We start from the raw sequence: 10108 nt of genomic DNA on the forward strand, positions 1-10108 counted from the left end.
GAACGCTTAGTTGGGCAAAGTATGCACCAAGTACTGTGTAGAGATTTATTTTCCCCCAACGGTACCAAACTGACGGCTGCTGAACTCAATGCAAGGAGAAGCAACTCCCTTGCAAGAGATTTTAAAAAGAAATGGTTTAAATCCAGGAAATGTTTACAAATCCTGGGCAAATAAATGCTATATTAGTTCATGGCAGAATTACTAAGAAAGCTGTGCAAGGTCTAGCGAGTGACTGGGGTCCTCCCCAAAGGCTTTAACATGGTGGTCCCTGGGAATCTCCCAAGAAAAGTAAAGGCGTGGGGAGAAGCGCCATGAACTTTGACCCGAGAGCAGCACATACAAGACTGACCGCACCCCAGGCGGGCCCGTGGGTTACTAAAGTTGCAAAGTCTTCCGCGTCTGAGGAGACCCCGCCCTGCCCTGGCCCGCCCACCGACAACTCCGCCAATCTTCGGGCTCCATCGACCGCTCGGCTTCCCAGGCTCTATCAATCAAATACCTATATACGGCCCCGGCCCTGTGCCCCGCGATCAGGGAAGGTCAGTAGATTGCCTATTGGAGCTGAGCTGGGGCGTGGTCCGGGGCAGGGGCGGGCGGACTGAGTCGGTGGGGCGGGGCGTGCTCGGCGCAGTCGGGTGCGATTGGCCCCCCCTGGCAGGAGCCGCCCCTCGGACAGCAGCAGCAGCAGGCAGCGGCGGCCCGCGGGAGGGTCCGTGTGGCGCCGGGCGGCGGGGTCCTGCGTGAGAGTGGGGCGCCAACGCGGAGCTCGCGAGCAGAGGCTCTGCACAGCCTGATCCGGCATCAGTCGACCGACCCCAAGGATCCGCCCGGGGAACAAGCCACAGGAGACCGACTCAGGAACAAGTGTGGGAGAGGAAGCGGCGGCGGCGGCGCCGGGCCCGGGGGTGGTGACAGCAGGTCTGAGGTGAGAGCACCGGGGCGCCGGGCGGTGACAGTGGGAGCCGAAGCGGCGGGACCCCAGGCGGAGTGAGGGCGCGGGGGACCCGAGTGAGAGGAGTTCCGGGAGAGGGCTCGACAGTGCAGACTGTGGAGAGGAGACCCCGGGAGGGACCGGGACTGCGGGTGAGGAGAGGGGACTCCGAGAGGTACCGAGGCAGTGGCTTTGAGTGGAGAGGACTCCGAGAGGATCCCAGACTGAAAGTCTGAAGGGAGAGGTCTCCAAGAGGGGCCGGGACAGTGCGCTTGAGAGGAGGGGACCCGGAGAGGGGCTGGGGTAGCGGGGTGAGGGGTGGGTGCCTCAGGAGGCACTAGGATAGGGGAATGGGAGGGGTCCCCCGAGGGACCAGGTCCCGGAAAGGGTCCGGGACAGCCCGGAGAGGAGAAGGGTCCTCGAGAGGAGCCGGCACTGAGAGTCTGAGAGATGGGGACCCCGAGAGGGGCTGGGACAGCACTCGGGGAGAGGAGACCCTGAGTTGAGGGGAGGGGACCCAGAGAGAAGCCGGGACAGAGTGAAGAGAGGGGACCGATCAGGGGATGTGAAGACAGGGGACCCCCCCCAAGAGGGCTTAGAACAGAGTTGAGAAGACCCCAGGAAAGGCCAGGACAGCGGGAGAAGAGGAGGGGTCCCGGAGAGGGGCTGGGCTGGGACAGCGGAACTGACAGCAGGACACCCCGAGAGAGGCAGGGACAGCGGGTGTGAGGAGAGAGACCCCGAGAGGGGCCAGGACGGCGGGGTAAGAGGAGGGGACCCCCAGAGGGCACGGGACAGCGCATGCGAGCGTGGGACCCCGAGAGAGGCTTTGAGCGTCGGTTGCAGGCGCGGACCCCGAGGGAGGAGCAGTGCGCCAGGGCTGTGGGTCGGGCCCCCAGTCAGCACAGCGGGGGCCCGGCGTGAGCAGCGAGGGAGCGGGCGGGGGGTCGCGCCCCCTAAGTTGCGGGAGCCCCCCAGGAACGGCCGCGGCGGGGAGCCTGGGTCGCGGTCGCGGCGTCGAGCGAGTAGGAGCCGGCGGCAGCGCAGACCAGTGGGCTGGGAGGTGCTCCCAGGGTCTGGCATCAGCGACCTCCCTGAGGGTGGAGAGTGAGCCCCCAGGACTCCGGGGGGACTCTGGAGCCGGATTATGTAATGAAACATCTCCGAAGTGGAATGCACGGGCTGGAGGAGCTGGAGGGGCTGGTGGGGCTGGCCGCAGGACGAAGATCTTGGAATGATGAAGAGACCTGCGCGGCCTTACTACCTCTTCTCACTGGCCCGCTGGCTTCGCATTCGTTCCTTAGAGTTTGATGTGGACGCCTTGAAAGCGAGGGGCTTCCTGATCTTAATGAAAAGGTCAGGTGAAAAGTTGGAAGGGGCTTCTTCAAACCTCCCCCACTTCCCCCACCGCAAGAAGTTGAAAGGGACAGGGATCCTTTTGGAGACCCGTGTTCTAGATGAATGAGAATGTTTCTTTGATAGGCCACTGTGTTTTCCTGGACTACTGGTTTTTCATTTTAGCTCAAGGAGCTAAGAAACTTTTTCAGATTTGGCAGCATATCAGTATCAATGTTTATTTACAATGCAGATTTAAAGGAACTATACTAGTTTTGGAATCCGGACTGATTAGCTTTGATCTGTTGGAGATAGTTGGAAGGTCAAACTAAATTTTCAAAAGAGGTTTTGGAGTCGCATAACTAAGAGCTCTTTCCAGTTAGATTTCTTATCCTAAAAGCTGCCAGGATTGAGCTTAAGGCGTAATTCCAGGACAAGCTAAGGAGAGAGATAAACCTATTTAAACCAGACACAGTGTGTCCTGGTGGGAGGCAAATGTGTGTCTATTAAAAGGCTGAAACAAATAGTGGAAAGCAATAGGGGGTGGGAGTTAAGGGACAGCCTCCTACTCTGAGGGATGTGAAAATTAAACTAATGATCAGGCTAGTCGTTCACAGTACTTAGGATATGTTAATACTGCCCTACCTACGTTTCAAACTCAAATGCACATGCCTTGTTATGGTTGTACCAGCAGTTTTGTATTTGAATTTTTAAAACCTCCTTTTCAATGTTTATAGATTGTGTCTCCTCACCTCTTCTCTTGGACTGGGTTCTTTTTTATAGACGCAGACATCGAAAATGATGGTTTCAGGAAAATAGTGAGGAATATAATTATTATATAATGTCAGTTATTTAGATATTACCTTTGTTTCAGGTTTAGAATATGTTTTATTAGAAGTCTTTTGCCAATGTTCCATATGGGCAGTTTCAACTAAGAGGAATAAAGGAATGTTGTATTATTTTCTGAAGATATAATGTAGATGCCTTACATATAACTGCTATGTAAATCCAAGACAAAAATTACTGAAGTTATTTTTATCAGAGTGATAATAAGTAGAGGAGATGCAGTGTTTAGGGATTTTATTTGACATTATCTGATACAGAGCCATTCTTATATGGCTTCAGAGATTGTGGAGCTTGATGTGGTTATGAAAATTCCACTAACATGGCCGGGCACAGTGGCTGACACCTGCGATTACAAATACCAGCACTTTGGGAGGCCGAGGCAGGCAGATCACAAGGTAAGGAGATGGAGACCATCTTGGCCAACATGGTGAAACCCCATCTGTACCAAAATACAAAAAATTAGACGGCCATGGTGGTGTGTGCCTGTAGTCCCAGCTACTTGGGAGGCTGAGGCAGAGGAATCTCTTGAACCCAGGAGTCAGAGCTTGCAGTAAGTCAAGATCACGCCACTGCACTCCAGCCTGGCGACAGAGCAAGATTCCATCTCTAAAAGAAAAAAAGAAAATTCCACTAACTAGAAGTCCTCTCCTGAGTTACAGAAATTATACAGATGAGAGGAACAGCAACAGCAAATATAGATTTAAAATATGAGACACTATATTTAAGATGTATCGAGTGTAATTTTTTTACATTAAATTTATTTTTCCAGAATGCTAGGTTGAATTCAAGTAAAAATAAGGTCAGTTAACTCGAAAGGGTATTTAGAACAGGCATATATTCATTTTGCAATGCATACAATGTATGAAATGGTCTATGGAAGGATTGAGAATCTTAACACCGATAATTCTACAAAGTAATGGAAATATTTGAGCAGATGCGCTGCCACCATATTTCTTAGCTCATTTCTGACTGGTACAAATGATCGTTTCTTAAGACAAAACATTAAATTTATTTCCTTGCAAGAAAAGAAGGTGCTCTGATACTCCCCTAAGTGATGACTAAAGCAGTCATTTCAACCACATGACGTTATGGTATTGATCCAGAGACGTTAAAGAGAGATTCTTTGCAGTAGAAGTTGTAGTGATAGTAAAGGCCTGTAATAACTACATTCCCTGGGGGTTATGAGAGTAGGGATTCTGTGAAAATTGTTTTCATTTGTTTCAAAAAACTAAAGCTATACTACGAGAAGCTATAAATATATGAAATCATTATACCTTTACTTGCTTATTTATTAATTTATTTGAGACAGGGTGTAGCTCTCTGTCACCCAGGTTGGAGTGCAGTGACAGGATGTCCTCTCACTGCAGCCTCTGCCTCCCAAGATCAAGCAATCCTCTTGCCTCAGCCTCCTGAGTAGCTGGGACCACAGGCAAATACCATCACGCCTGGCTTTTTTTTTTCTCCTTCTTCTTTTTTTTTTTTTTTTTTTTTTTTTTTTTTGTATTTTTAGTAGAGATGGGGTTTCACAACCTTGCCCAGGACGGTCTCAAACTCCTGAGTTCAAGTGATCCACCCCCCTCCACCTCCCAAAATGCTGGGACTACAGGCATAAACCCACTATGCCCAGCCCCTTTGTTCATTTAAACTTTTTATTTTCTTTTTATTTCATTTTATTTTATTTTATCTTATTTATTTATTTTTTTGAGACGGAGTCTCACTCTGTCACTCAGGTTGGAGTGCAGGGGCACGATTTCGGCTCACTGCAACCTCTGCCTCCCAGATTCAAGCGATTCTCCTGCCTCAGCCTCCCAAGTAGCTGGGATTACAGGTGCCCGCCACCACGCCCGGCTAATGTTTGTATATTTAGTAGAGACGGGTTTTCACCATGTTGGCCAGGCTGGTCTAGAACTCCTGACCTCAAATGATCCACCCACTTCGGCTTCCCAAAGTGCTGGGATTACAGGCACGAGCCAACGCGCCCAGACATGTTATTTTTTTAATAGAAAAATAGGCATGGTGGCTTACGCCTGTAATCCCACCACCTTGGGAGGCCAAGGCGGATGAATCACCTGAAGTCGGATGAATCACCTGAAGTCGGATGAATCACCTGAAGTCGGATGAATCACCTGAAGTCAGATGAATCACCTGAAGTCAGGAATTCGAGACTAGCCTAACCAACAAAGTGAAAACCCTTCTCTACTAAACATACAAACGTTAGCTGGGTGTGGTGGCGTGCCTGTAATCCTAGCCACTCCGGAGACTGAGGCAGGAGCATCGCTTGAATCCGGAAGGCGGGGCTTGCAGTGAGCTGAAATAGCGCCTTCGCACTCCAGCCTGGGCGACACAGCTAGACTCCGTCTCAAAATATAGTAATAAAATACATTAAGATGGAGCCTTACAGTTCCATATGAAGGCTTACAGCAACCACACATTGCAAGTTCTTTTTAATTCTCAAACTGTTTTCAGTCTTTGTTTAGCAGGATGCAAATACTGCCCAGTATATACAATAACACATTTTACACTTTCTATACTACTGGAGTCAGATACAGGCAAACTATTGTAATCTTAGAGACTACCTTGATATCTAATTTGGTGTAATGTTTAAGCCAACCTGAATAAACATTCTCATTGCCTGCCAGTATTCACATTTGTTGATATCAGTAGCATAGGGGAATAGATGAAAACTGTTGGTACTTTTTAAAAAAATAGATTCTTAGTTAAATGCCTCTTTTTTAAAATAATTTTTTCCCTAGTTTTAATTTCTTCCCTCGCTGCGCCCCCCACCCCACCCCACCCCCCCCAGAAAAAAGACAGAAGGGAGAGAGGGAGGGAGGATTTTGTGACTCTCCGAAAAAAGACGACTTTTCAGTAATGGATAGTTTTTGAATTTGTACTTTTAAGTTGTGGGATATTATAAGATTGCATATCAGCATAGGGAATTTAATTTGTGACAATTTAGCTTTGTCACCCATTTAATTGGTTGCTTTATTATTTGTAAGCTGTATTAAAAGTTTTTTTTACTGTTTCTTAGGCTCAGCTAAGTAAAAGAAACATAAGTGATATTATCTATACACCTCTAATTATACATCAGTTATGTTGAATTTATGGGCCAAATGTGATCTCCCTCATTTCCAAGGTACAAGCACCAAATTAAAGAAAATAAAATATTTCAAATTTGTGTAATAACTGATAGAATTTAATTGATCAATTTTGTTCCAGACATATGTTGTTAAAGTTACCTGCTTTATAAATCAACTTAATATTTTTTTTTCCTGTCTGACTTTAGCTTTGTTAGGGATATTGAAGTATATTTAAAATCTTTCTAAGTTATTTCTACTTTTCTAGTTAAAGGGCTAATTCTCTGGCAAAAAGAATGACTTAGGGGCCAATTTCTTTATTTGTTATCGGAAAGTAGTCTCCTAACCATTTGTCAGCCTGTCTCACAAATAAACATTTTTAATCCCTAGAGTGTGTAAAAAAAAGAAGATGGCCTGGAATAAACATTTTTTTGTTGTTGTTTTCGAGATAGCCTCACTCTGGCGCCCAGACGAGTTCAGTGGCGCCATCTCGGCTTACTGCAACCTCCACCTCTCTCATAGCTGGGATTACAGGCACCCACCACCTCACCCAGATAATTTTGGTAATTTTAGTAGAGATGGGGATTTCATCGTGTTGATCAGGCTGGTCTCAAACTGCTGGCCTCAAGTGATCCGCCCACCTCCGCCTCCCAGAGTGCTGGGACTACCAGCGTGAGCCACCTTACCTAGCCTGGAGTAAACATTTTATACTTAGAAAAACCTAGTTCCATTAAACAAAGAGGTGTGGTCCACGTGACTTTAACTCCTAGCAGTAGGAGTTTACATGCTGGAGTCTAGTGTTCTGGGCCCTTTCACTTCACCTCTGGCCTCAGTGAAATGATGGGTGGTGAAATCAACCTCACATTGTATACTTTATATTAATGTTTTAGTCAGTTATCAAAGTACTCATTGAACGGATCAATTTTACTTTCTTCCACTATTTTTGAGTGTCAGTAAGAGAACCTTTTATTTCCAGTCAAATAGGGATGCTGTGCAGTACATATTTAATTTTATGTGTTTCACTTTCTAATATTGGCTTATGTCCATGGCAATCAAGGCTATGTATGACAATTCAAATATATTTTATTTACCCATTACAATAGATGGCACTAATCAAGACAGGATGCATTAGTCTTGGTAGTAGGCACACTAAACAGAATCATAGTTCGTGGCCTATTTTCTCTATTTTTTTTTTGTTTTTAATTTATTTTTTGAGATCGAGTCTCACTCTTTTGCCCAGGCGGGAGTGCAGTGGTACAATCTTGGTTCACTGTAACTTCCACCTTGTGGGTTCAAGCGTTTCTCCTGCCTCAGCCTCCACTGGGATTACAGGCGCCAACCACCACGCCCGGCTAATTTTTGTATTTTCAGTAGAGACGGGGTTTCACCATGTTGGCTAGGCTGGTCTGGAACTCCTGACCTCAGGTGATCGCCCGCCTCAGGCTTCCAAAGTGCTGGGATTACAGGTGTGAGCCACTGTGCCCAGCCCATGGCCAATTTTCTATTCTGTTCTGAACATTAGCTTTTAGTTTCAGGGTCTGTATGTGTAAATACACAAATACTTTCAAAACCATATACATACAGTTTTTAAATGACCTAGGTCAAGATTTAAAGCCGAGATTTAATATTATAGTAACATGCCTCCATCGTCTCTTGGCAAAATTCTCTTCTGTTGTTTTATACCAGTTTCCTGTTTCTGCGTGTTATTTACTAGCTGGTGAGGACAGAGATGGATTTTATTCATCTTTGCATCCCCCATGCTTAGTACGAAGCACAGGGTATGAAGGATGCTCAGTCAATGGGAATTGCATGAATTAATGAATGATCAAGCAAACTAGTAGGTTATATTTATATCCACACTTTGTTTCTTATCCTCATTGAGTGCTTTTTAAAATACGTATATCTAAAAGGTATTAAAGAGACGATGGGCACACCTGTAATCCCAGCACTTTGGGAGGCTAATGCGGGAGGATTGCTTTAGCCCAGGAGTTCAAGACCAGCCTGGGCAACACAGTGGAAATCCTCTCCCAACCCCCACCCCCCACTCCGTCTCTACAAAAAGTACAAAATTAGCTGGGCATGGCATTGCATGCCTCTAATTCCAGCTCCTCAGGAGGCTGAGGTGGGAGGATCACTTGAACCTGGGAGATGGAGGTTGCATGAGCCATGATCACCCCTCTGCATTCCAGCCTGGGTGATAGAGCAAGACCCTATCTAATAAAAATAAAATAAAACGTGAGAGAGATAATGATTCCTTTGGAATGTAAGAATAAATGTTAGCATTATTCATCTGCTACATAAAAAACAGCAAGAGACAGTGGAAGGAGAGAGGGCCTTAGACTGGGAAAGATCTGGGCAGCTAAAGATTTTGGCTCCATTACTATGTCTGCTGCCTGACCCTGGGCAGTTACTTAAGTCTTCATTAAAGCTCTCAGTTCTCTGAACTGTAAAATAAGAATCCATACCTCTCGGGATCTGTGAAAAGAATAAATGAAGTGATTTTTTTAAAGTGCCAAGCACAGTGACACATAGGAAGTGTGCTTAATGGTAGCTGTTTATTGTGTTTTTTTGTTTGTTTGTTTGTTTTTTGTTTTTTTGTTTTTTTTTTTGAGACGGAGTCTTGCTCTGCCGCCCAGGCTGGAGTGCAGTGGCCGGCTCTCAGCTCACTGCAAGCTCCGCCTCCCGGGTTCACGCCATTCTCCTGTCTCAGCCTCCCGAGTAGCTGGGACTACAGGCGCCCGCCTCGTCACCCGGCTAGTTTTTTGTATTTTTTAGTAGAGACGGGGTTTCACCGAGTTAGCCAGGATGGTCTCGATCTCCTGACCTCGTGATCCGCCCGCCTCGGCCTCCCAAAGTGCTGGGATTACAGGCTTGAGCCACCGCGCCCGGCCTGTGTTTTTGAAATAGAGTCTTGCTCTGTCACCCAGGCTGGCGTGCAGTGGTGTGATCTTGGCTCACTGTAATATCCGCCTCCCAGGTTCAAGCAGTTCTCCTGCCTCAGCCTCTGGAGTAGCTGCGATTACAGGCACCCGCCACCACGCCTGGCTAATTTTTGTATTTTTAGTAGGAGAGTTTCACCATGTTGGCCAGGCTGGTCTCAAACTCCCGGGCTCAAGCGATCCTCCTGCCTTGGCCTCCCAAAGTGCCAGGATTACAGGCATTAGCCACTGTGCCTGGCCTCTTTATTATTTTAATCACTTGAAACAATTTTGTATTGTGTATGTGTGTGTTCTACTCCTACTATCTAATCATTTGCTGAATCTCATAGCTGGCTCCTGACTTTTTTCAAAAAGAATAATTAATAGATTCATACATAAGAAAATTGAAACTCAGAAAGGATAAATGACTTCCAAAGGTCACAGAGACAAGGTAAGGACAGCCGTGACAATTTTCCAGTCTCCTTTTCATTTTCATTCTTCCTAAATACACTGTTACTCTCCTATTCTCCCTAAAGTATGGCTCTGATTTTGACACTCACGTTTTCAAAACCTTTAGTAATTCCCCATGACCTACCAAACTCAGTACAGATTTATAAACTTGTTTTTTGTTTGTTTTTTGAGATGAAATTTTGCTCTTGTTGCCCAGGCTGGAGTGCAATGGCGCGATCTCGGCTCACTGCAACCTCTGCCTCCCGGGTTCAAGTGATTCTCCTGCCTCAGCCTCCCGAGTAACTGGGATTACAGGCATGCATCACCACACCCAGCTGATTTTGTATTTTTAGTAGAGACAGGATTTCTCCACGTTGGTCAGGCTGGTCTCAAACTCCCGACCTCAGGTGATCTGCCCATCTCGGCCTCCCAAAGTGTTGAGATTACAGGCATGAGCCACCGCACCCAGCCTATAAACCTGTTTTTAGGCTCCTATCAGCCTGTTTCTGTCTGTCTGTCTGTCTGTTCTCTCTCTCTCTCCCTCTCTCTCT

General features: G+C 46.7%; 1 protein-coding gene across 2 annotated transcripts in view; it reads left to right on the forward strand.

Annotated features, from left to right (window-relative positions):
* Window positions 1–618: 618 nt before the first annotated feature.
* TAOK3 (TAO kinase 3) overlaps window positions 619–10108 on the forward strand; it is a 249497-nt gene continuing 240007 nt past the window's right edge. Inside the window, exon 1 of one of the 2 annotated variants that reach the window (XM_017887864.1) lies at window positions 619–925. The gene's annotated coding sequence lies outside the window, so the exon portion shown is untranslated. The remainder of the gene's footprint in view (window positions 926–10108) is intronic. The other variant, XM_017887867.1, reaches the window with a different exon arrangement.

Source organism: Rhinopithecus bieti, unplaced genomic scaffold, assembly GCF_001698545.2.
Source record: "Rhinopithecus bieti isolate Rb0 unplaced genomic scaffold, ASM169854v2 scaffold_17010, whole genome shotgun sequence".
NCBI classification, from domain to species: Eukaryota; Metazoa; Chordata; class Mammalia; order Primates; family Cercopithecidae; genus Rhinopithecus; species Rhinopithecus bieti.